Raw genomic sequence first — 7,966 nt, forward strand, 5'->3', positions numbered from 1 at the left:
GAGGGATGAAAATACTCTTAATGTTGGTTTCTTGCTTGCAAGGAGCATCTTCTAGAGGAGGGTCAAAGAAGTCAACTGGGAGTTGAAGTCCACCCATCTTCAAGTTGTCAAGGTTGAGAAACCTCTGTGCAATTAAAGCTCTGCTCCTGTGTGTGTGTGTCACATTAAAAAGGGGAGGGACTTCCATCGCATTGCAGACCCTACCCTGATGGTGTGATACAGTGTTTCTCACCCATGGCAGCTTGAAGATGGGTGGACTTCAACTCCCAGAATTCCCCAGCCAGCCAGGCTGGCTGGGGAATTCTGGGAGTTGAAGTCCACCCATCTTCAAGCTGCCATGGGTGAGAAACTCTGGTGTGATATGATCCTGGGTTCAGCCCTGTAAGGGTTCTTGAAACCCAGAAGTGATCCATCAGAAAAACAGCAGGGAGTCCAACGCTCCCTTGGATGGATCACCTGGTCCTTCTGCGCCTAGCAGTCTCTTCCAACCCAGCATTCTCTGATTCTATGACTGTTGACACCTAAACACAGGAAGGATCCCAACTTTCAGGGGCCTCTGCAGAGGGAGTCGGAAGGGTCAAGATGGTGGCTGTAACGGTGTGATCAAAGTCCCCATCTTGACTTTTTTGACACATGCCCACCTTTTTTGACACATGCCAACCTTTAGAGGCAAGGAAGTTCCAGCTGGCAAGGAGTGATGGAATGTGAGAGTGACCTTGGAGGGCAAAGGGAAGAGATGCTGCCTAGGGAAGGATCAGATAAAAGGAAAGGGAGTCAGAGAGAGAAGGTAACGGTTTAAGAAGGAACTTAGGAAAGACCCACCCTGACCATTAAGGTGAAAAATTGGGAGGGTGGGAGATTTGGACTTTCAGACTTGCAAGCTTCTGTCAATGTAGCCTTACAGTGAAGTAGAATTAGCTCACCTGGCCATGATTCCTGCCTGGTCTACCTGGAAGGGCTGACACAAGGTTCTCAGGTGCTCTCTGCTGATGAGATATTCCACATGCCAGCGTGGCATGCCAACCACTCCCTCCGTGAACTGGCCTTTGTGGGCTTCCCCCTGCCCTCCCAGCCAAGCCCCTCTTCCTTTTCCAAGTGGCAGGACTCTGTGGCCATGGGACATGCTCAGTCCCCTCAGCCTTTGCCTCCCAAGTTGGCAGAGGACACGAAGGGCTTCGCTCACATTATCCTTACCATGCATAGACCTGCCAGGGCTGCAGAGGAGGAATGCACGCATTTAGAAGGATGTTCCCATCAGTGCCAGGTTACTGCTAGCCCAGATCTTGGGGTGGGGGCATGCGACAAGACCCTCTTTCTTTCCAATTCCCCCACCCTCTTCTCTGGCCCTCGGTCAGGCGAACGTCGTTTTTGCTGAGGCCACTGGTAGCTGGCAAAATCACATCTGGAGTCTAGACTTGGTGACTCGGTGGGCCGGGCTTGTGTGCTCAAGAGTGCCCGTCCCTGCTGAACTCTGTTTGCTTAGCTGGAGGTATTTAATTGGAACTAAAGTGGCCTCTCTCCTTTTTGCGGACAAGGCTGCTGGAAAAAGTAGCTGCAAGTCATCGAAAACATCTGCAGGAGACAGCAAAGGGTCATGAGATGGCAGGGTGCAAGGCGCCGGGTTTAATGCTCGCAGCCAGTGCGGCGAAGGACGGTTCAATGCTGTTTCTGTGGACAGGCAACCGAGCCAGCAAACATGAGTTGTTGACTCTGGCAGCCGGCATGTTCCCGAGCGAGCTCCCTGCCAGCTGAGAGGCAGCTCACACAGCATGGTGGCGGAGAGATTCGGCTGGGTCTTGCCTCCCCCTCAAATGGTCCCCGACCCACAAACAAATAAAACTAAAAATGACAGACATTGGGTTAAGGGGAAAAGCACCATGCCCCGGCAGTGTCTGAATTATGGGGAAGCCCTAAAGACATCATCTCCCACCCACCCCCGCCCTCTGCCTTCCAAAAAGAAAATGGAGGAATTCACTGCCAAAGCCAAGGGGCCAGCCGAGCCTGTTTAGCACCAGGCGACAATTTATGACTTCTCCTCCAAGCTTGGCTCAAGGTTTAGCAGAAGGGAAGGGAAGCTGGAAGCCCCCCTAGATTAATTTCTTTTCTCCTCCGCCTGCCCCCCCCCCCCCCCCAGCAATTTCATGTCACCACTGGAGGCTTTCTCAGTCTCCGACCGTATTTAGGTTACGGGTTTGCCAGCCATTCCAGCTGAAAAGAAAAACGGAGCTGCATGTGAAATACGGAGGGGGTGAAAGGGTCAAAATTGGGGGGCTCCTCTCACAGGACCTCAACTTTATTGCAGTAAAAATGATGGGGGGGAAGGGGAGGAAGGAGGTCAGTTTCTGCAATGAACTTAACAGTGGTGTGAGCCCAGCCCGTTAGGGTTAAGCCCCACAGCCTTTCCTCTCCCCCTGCCCAGTTCAGCTAATCTGGACTTAACTCCACCACTGGCATGACGTGTGTTTTTGCTGCTATTGCCCCTAAAAGGTTTGATTTCATCCTGGCTGGGAAAATTAGGGTGGGTGGAAATGGCGGGTGCAATTCCACCTCCTGGATAGAGGAGGAGAAAATCCATCTGAGGGCCATCAATAGCTTCTTTCAACTTAAGAAAGAACCAGATGGAGCCTCCATGTTTAATGGCATTCTATCCCAGATATCCAGAAGACTAGATCCAGCAGGCAGGATAAACTTCCTGTTTTGGTCTTGCTAGGTCAGTGTTTTTCAGACTTGGTGACTTTTAAGATGTGTGGACTTCAACTCCTGGCTGGCTGGGGAATTCTGGGAGTTGAAGTCCACACATCTTAAAAGTCGCCAAGTCTGAAAAACACTCTGTGAGGTGATTCCTGAAACCCTTCGGAAGCAGAAAGGTGACTTGGCTAGATGGCACCAGGTGCCATCCACTTGTAGAGCAGAATTCATGGAATGGAAAGGTCTTCCTACTCAGGAGGCTACCCTGTTGAGCTGTAACCCACTGAACCCTTTGCCTGCAAGAACTGCCAGCCAACCAGTTAGAAGCAGGAAAAGATCCTGTAACTGGCCAAGCAGTGCCACATTCGGCGTGTGTCCAAATGCAGTAGGATCTGGCTGGGGAGGTGGCAGAAAAAGTGGCCTTGGGAGTGTGGTGATGCCAGAACACCACCCAGTTTCTCAGTGTCAAGTGGACAGCCTTTACCTGACATTCATGCAGACTGGCAACCAGGTTTGGCCTGGATGCCACCGTGTATCCCCAGGACACTGATGGGGTCAGTCCCTGGCTTGTCCTGCTTTCACCAGGACTCCGTTGAGCTTGCCAAAAAGGGACAGGCTTTCTGGACACAAAGGTCTGCCCCCATCAGCTCGTATGGCCGGATGGTCACTTGGAAACAGCCCAGCAACAGAGGGTTGCATTGATTGGAAAGGCTTCGGCTGCCTCCCAAGGGCAAGGCGGTTCAAGGGGGTGGATTGTCCAGAAACACCCACCTGCATCTGAACAGAAGGGGCAGTGTGAAAAGAGAGGAGAAAGGCTGGCCGGGGAGGAGGGGGCCAAGAACCCCGCTGGGTCACAATGCAGGAGGCTGCTGCAGATGTTAAGCCAGCATTGCTCCTCCCCAGCTGCAGGTTGGAGCCCATCTACTCATCTTCAGGTCCAGCCTTCAGTGCCTGGGACCCATCTCCCCCTTCTGCCCCCACCCCCCACGGCTGATCCCAGGATCCTGAAGAGAGAGGTGGTACCTCTCGGCCTTAAAACAGAACCCATCTGGGGCAGAAACCCCGATCGCCACCCCAACCTCAGAAGGGCGAGGTTGTGTGCCACGCTAAGCCTTGGCGAAAACCAGCCTGAGAGATTTGCGATTCATTGTGTGGTGGGAAGCTGTCTCTTGTTGGAGCAAATTGTGCCAAACATTAAATTAAGCCATCATATGGTTTGGGGGTGGGATGGCATGTGGCCACAACAACTGGAGTTGGCTAACCTGGGCTTACACAACCACAGGCTGGGTTCCAGAATTAACTCATTTGTCTGGGGGTGGACTGCACTTCACCACAGGGCTGGATTCATTGAACAGATGAAGCCACACAAAAAAAGTTAAAATCAGCCTATCATGTAGTGAAGATGCAGAAACCAAACTTTTAGCTGACCCGGGTGAGCGTATTATGTGAACGAATACAAGCTTCTGAGTGTTCCAGAACTCTTTAGAGGCCGGGCTATCAAATTCAAATTATATTCAAAACCAAAAAGGGAAACACCTTTTTTGGCTGCCCTATGGTCCTGATCTAAAGCCAGGATTTCAGTTTCCCCCGCCGGTTACGATGCTCATAGTTTTGTCTAGAGGAAAAGCTAGCCCTGGATGATCAAGAAACAAAAATGTTCATTATTATTTATACAGTCGAATCCCACCTTTCTGCCCAGAGGACACTCAAGCAGGATAACCACATTAAAAAAAAAGAAAACGTCAAACCACCCAAAATCAGAGTCTTTCCTGGCCTGCATCTCCAGATCCGTCCCTACTGAGAGAAAGGGGCCTTTGGACAGCCAGGCCTAAAGTTGTCTCAGGCTTTAAAGGACAAAGCACACTGCTTAAATTGCGCCCCACCCCCCCCAAAACCTGGCAGCCCGTCTGGGTCTTTCAGCATGAGCCTTGCGTGTTCCTGACTGCCACGCTGAATCTCCCAGAGGCTCCCGCAGGGCAAGGGCTTCCTGGCCATCGTGGGATGTGCTCAGGGCACAGATACATGTCTCCAACCCAACTGACTCGTGTTCCAGATGCTTGTTTTCTACAGAACAGGTGCTGCCTGCATCAGGGCCCAGGAAGCATCCTGGAAGAACCAAGAGCATTTGGCGCAACGGCCTTCTGTTTAGCTGCAGCTTCGCAGGAATGTGCCAGGGAACCTTGAACAGCCGGCCTCTTTGTCCTATCTGCAGCGAGATGGGAAGCTAACCTACTCTGCAGGGTTGTGAAGGTGAGGGAAGAACCTGTTTCTGACACCGTGTGCTCCGCCAACACAAAGCCAGCATGATCCAAAATTATTCACTTGGGTTCCCTGCAGATCTCGATAGGGCCTCCTTAGCTGGTCCGAGAAGGTAGCCCTCCGAAAGGCCGCCTGGGCCAATATTCTGGCTGATCTCTTTGCCTCGCGTGGCAAATGCAGTGAATGCACTTTCAGGGCAGCTGTTTTGGCATGCGGGCCACTCGGTTTTCTCACCTGTTGCTGCCGGTTCTGGAAAGAGCCCCCAGGACTGAGAGCCTCACACCCTCCTCCAAGACAAATGTCCCCAGATACGAAGGGCGAACACTGCACCTTCTTCTGCCAGGACACGAACTGTTTCCTGGCCTTCCTTTAATACCGCCAGACGTGGCAGCTCGTCTGGCACCAGACTGGCAGGCACAATCCTGCCGATTCTCCTGGGAACCGGCCCTCCCCTTTTAGCAAACATTTTTGACGTGATTCGCACTTCCATACTCCGCAGGGAGGGTAGCAGCTGCGTAGACCTGTTGGAGGGTAAATGGCAGAGCGTCGCCAAGACTTCACATGTTTCTTGCAGTAGAAGCCTCCATGCAACAAAAACTTGGCAGGCTGCGATGAAGCTTTATCCCAAGTTGGTACAGGCAGTCCTCAACTTGCGACCATTCGTTTAGCGACCATTCAAAGTTACAACAGCGCTGGAAAAAAGTGACTTACAACCAGCCCTCGCACTTACGACCGCTGCAGCGTCCCTGCGGTCACATGATCAAAATTCAGGCATTTGGCAACCGGCTTGCACTTACAATGGTTGCAGTGTTCTGGGGTCACATGATCACCCTTTGCAACTTTCCCAGCCAGCTTCCGACAAGCAAAATCAATGGGGGAAGCCGGATTCGCTTAAGAACTGTGGCAAAAAAGGTTGTAAAAACAGGTATAACTCGCTTAACAACCGCCTTGCTTAGCAACAGAAGTTCCAGTCCCAATTCTGGACATAAGTCGAGGACTACCTGTAGCTCTTTTGCCTGTGAATGTGCTTAATGCAGACACGCTGCAGAGAGGCAAAACAGAGTTCAGAGGTGTGTTTGTCGTAGGTGGCCGTGCGCATCTTTACAATTGGGAAAATTCAGCCCTTCTAGCGGAACATAAGGGTTTGCACACTTTCAGATTTTATGCGCCTGGCTTGCTCACTGCCGTGACCTGGAGCTTTCTTCAGGCAACACTGATAAGGTGCTTGGAATCTGTCTCACCTGCAACCTGCATCTGCATAACCAACTTGGCTTCTCCCCCAGCATCATCCCATTTAAATCCTACCTCAGTCTAGCCACTCTGCGCATCAGACGAAGGGAGCCCCAGTTCACGAAAGCTTCTGCCTTTGAATACATTTGCTAGTCCACTTGGAGTCCTCTTCAATACTCACTGGCTAATCTATATACTGCTAAAACTCTCGTGTCTGTTTGTCACCTCCAACTGGGCAAAACGGTGCATCATAGGGCAACAATTTTTGAACCAAGGTCCCTCAAACAGGCTAACTTGCAGAATGAGTCCAAAATTTGGGACCCATAACTCCTGTGGAAATTTGGCAAAGTTGTGGCTGCTTCAGCATCGCCGTGGTCACATGACTGTCATTTCCAATGCTCCCTGAAGCTTCCCGCGAGTCAATGGGGAAGCCGGCAGGAAGTCTATACTTGGCCGTGATTGCCGACGGTCCCTGCCCACAAGCAGTCAGTGGGAAGCAGCAGGAAGGTGCAAGTCCAAGGCTGGCAGGCAGGTAAGTGGCTGGTGCCGGGTGTGGGAGGGGTGAGGGGGTGCGCAAGAGGCGCGTGGAGGGTCAGGGAGGGTGTGCAGAGATGCAGTGCGGGTTGGAGAGGATGCGTGAGTGGCCGGCATGGCATGAGTGCAAAGGGGCTGGGGGGGTGCGCGGGTGCGGGAGACTTACCTGAGCAACCTGCAACCTTCCCTGCTGGCTTCCCCACTGACCGTCTCCCTGCCAGCTTCCCACAAGCAAAGTCAGTGGGGAGGCCAGCAGGAAGTCAGAAATCATCCCTACTGCTCTTTTGCCCACCCATGGTCATTCTGTCCATCTGTTTAGGTAAGGAAATCTCTCTGAAACAATGACCCAACGGGTCACAGGTTGTCTAGTAGCTGTTAAAAATCCTCACTGCTTGAGTAAAATGATGATGATGATGATGATGATGATGATGATGATGATGATGGTAACTCTGAAAATAATGCGAGTCCGTTAACGTAGCTCCTGCTTATTAAACTTTAGCTCCAGTGTTTTGCGCTGCCCTCTGCTGTCCAGACTGAAAAGGGCCTCGGTGCAACAGGTGAGGACCAAAGGTTCTACTTACGGAGATGGCGGGGGAGAGATTCCTTTCCACCCGAGATGCACCCATCTGGCCTCTCCAGGGCAGTGCCTTCCTGATGCGCAGTCCCACCGCTCCCCAAATGCCCAGCCTCCCCTGCTGGGAGTGGGAGTCACACACTTGGACCAGACTGCCTTAAACCCAGGCCCTGTAACAATCCGCATGATCAGTCACCCTCCCTTGCCCCTCCCATCTCGCGCGCAGGACAAGGGTAGCCAGGTGACGGGCAGGCTGCCTGGCACCCGGCTCTCCAACCAGCATCTTGATGCCACTCCCCTGCAAGTGCCCACGAGGCCACAGCCTTCCTTTCCCTAAAGGCCGAGCTATCCCTGATTCCATCTGCCACCCAAGTCACTAAAACCGCATGTGGACTGAAGTCCCCTCCTTCACACTATTTACTGAATTTAAAGATGGGGAGGCGTAGTAGGGGAGACGCCAATTAGAAAACAACTCGCAGGTGGGGCAAGATTTCTCCAGACAGGCTGCGGTTTTTCTTTCTCTATGCCAAGGTGTGCAAAGATGGCCCTCCTTGTGCCCCTGGGAGACTACAGTGGGAGGTAGTATTGATCCATCTTGGGCAGATCGCAGACAGATCAGCAGGGCCTGCCCAGGTTCATAGGGGGATGGAAGACCACCAGGAAATCCCCAGGTTGAGAACT

This window comes from Candoia aspera, chromosome 3, assembly GCF_035149785.1.
Source record: "Candoia aspera isolate rCanAsp1 chromosome 3, rCanAsp1.hap2, whole genome shotgun sequence".
Taxonomy (NCBI): Eukaryota; Metazoa; Chordata; class Lepidosauria; order Squamata; family Boidae; genus Candoia; species Candoia aspera.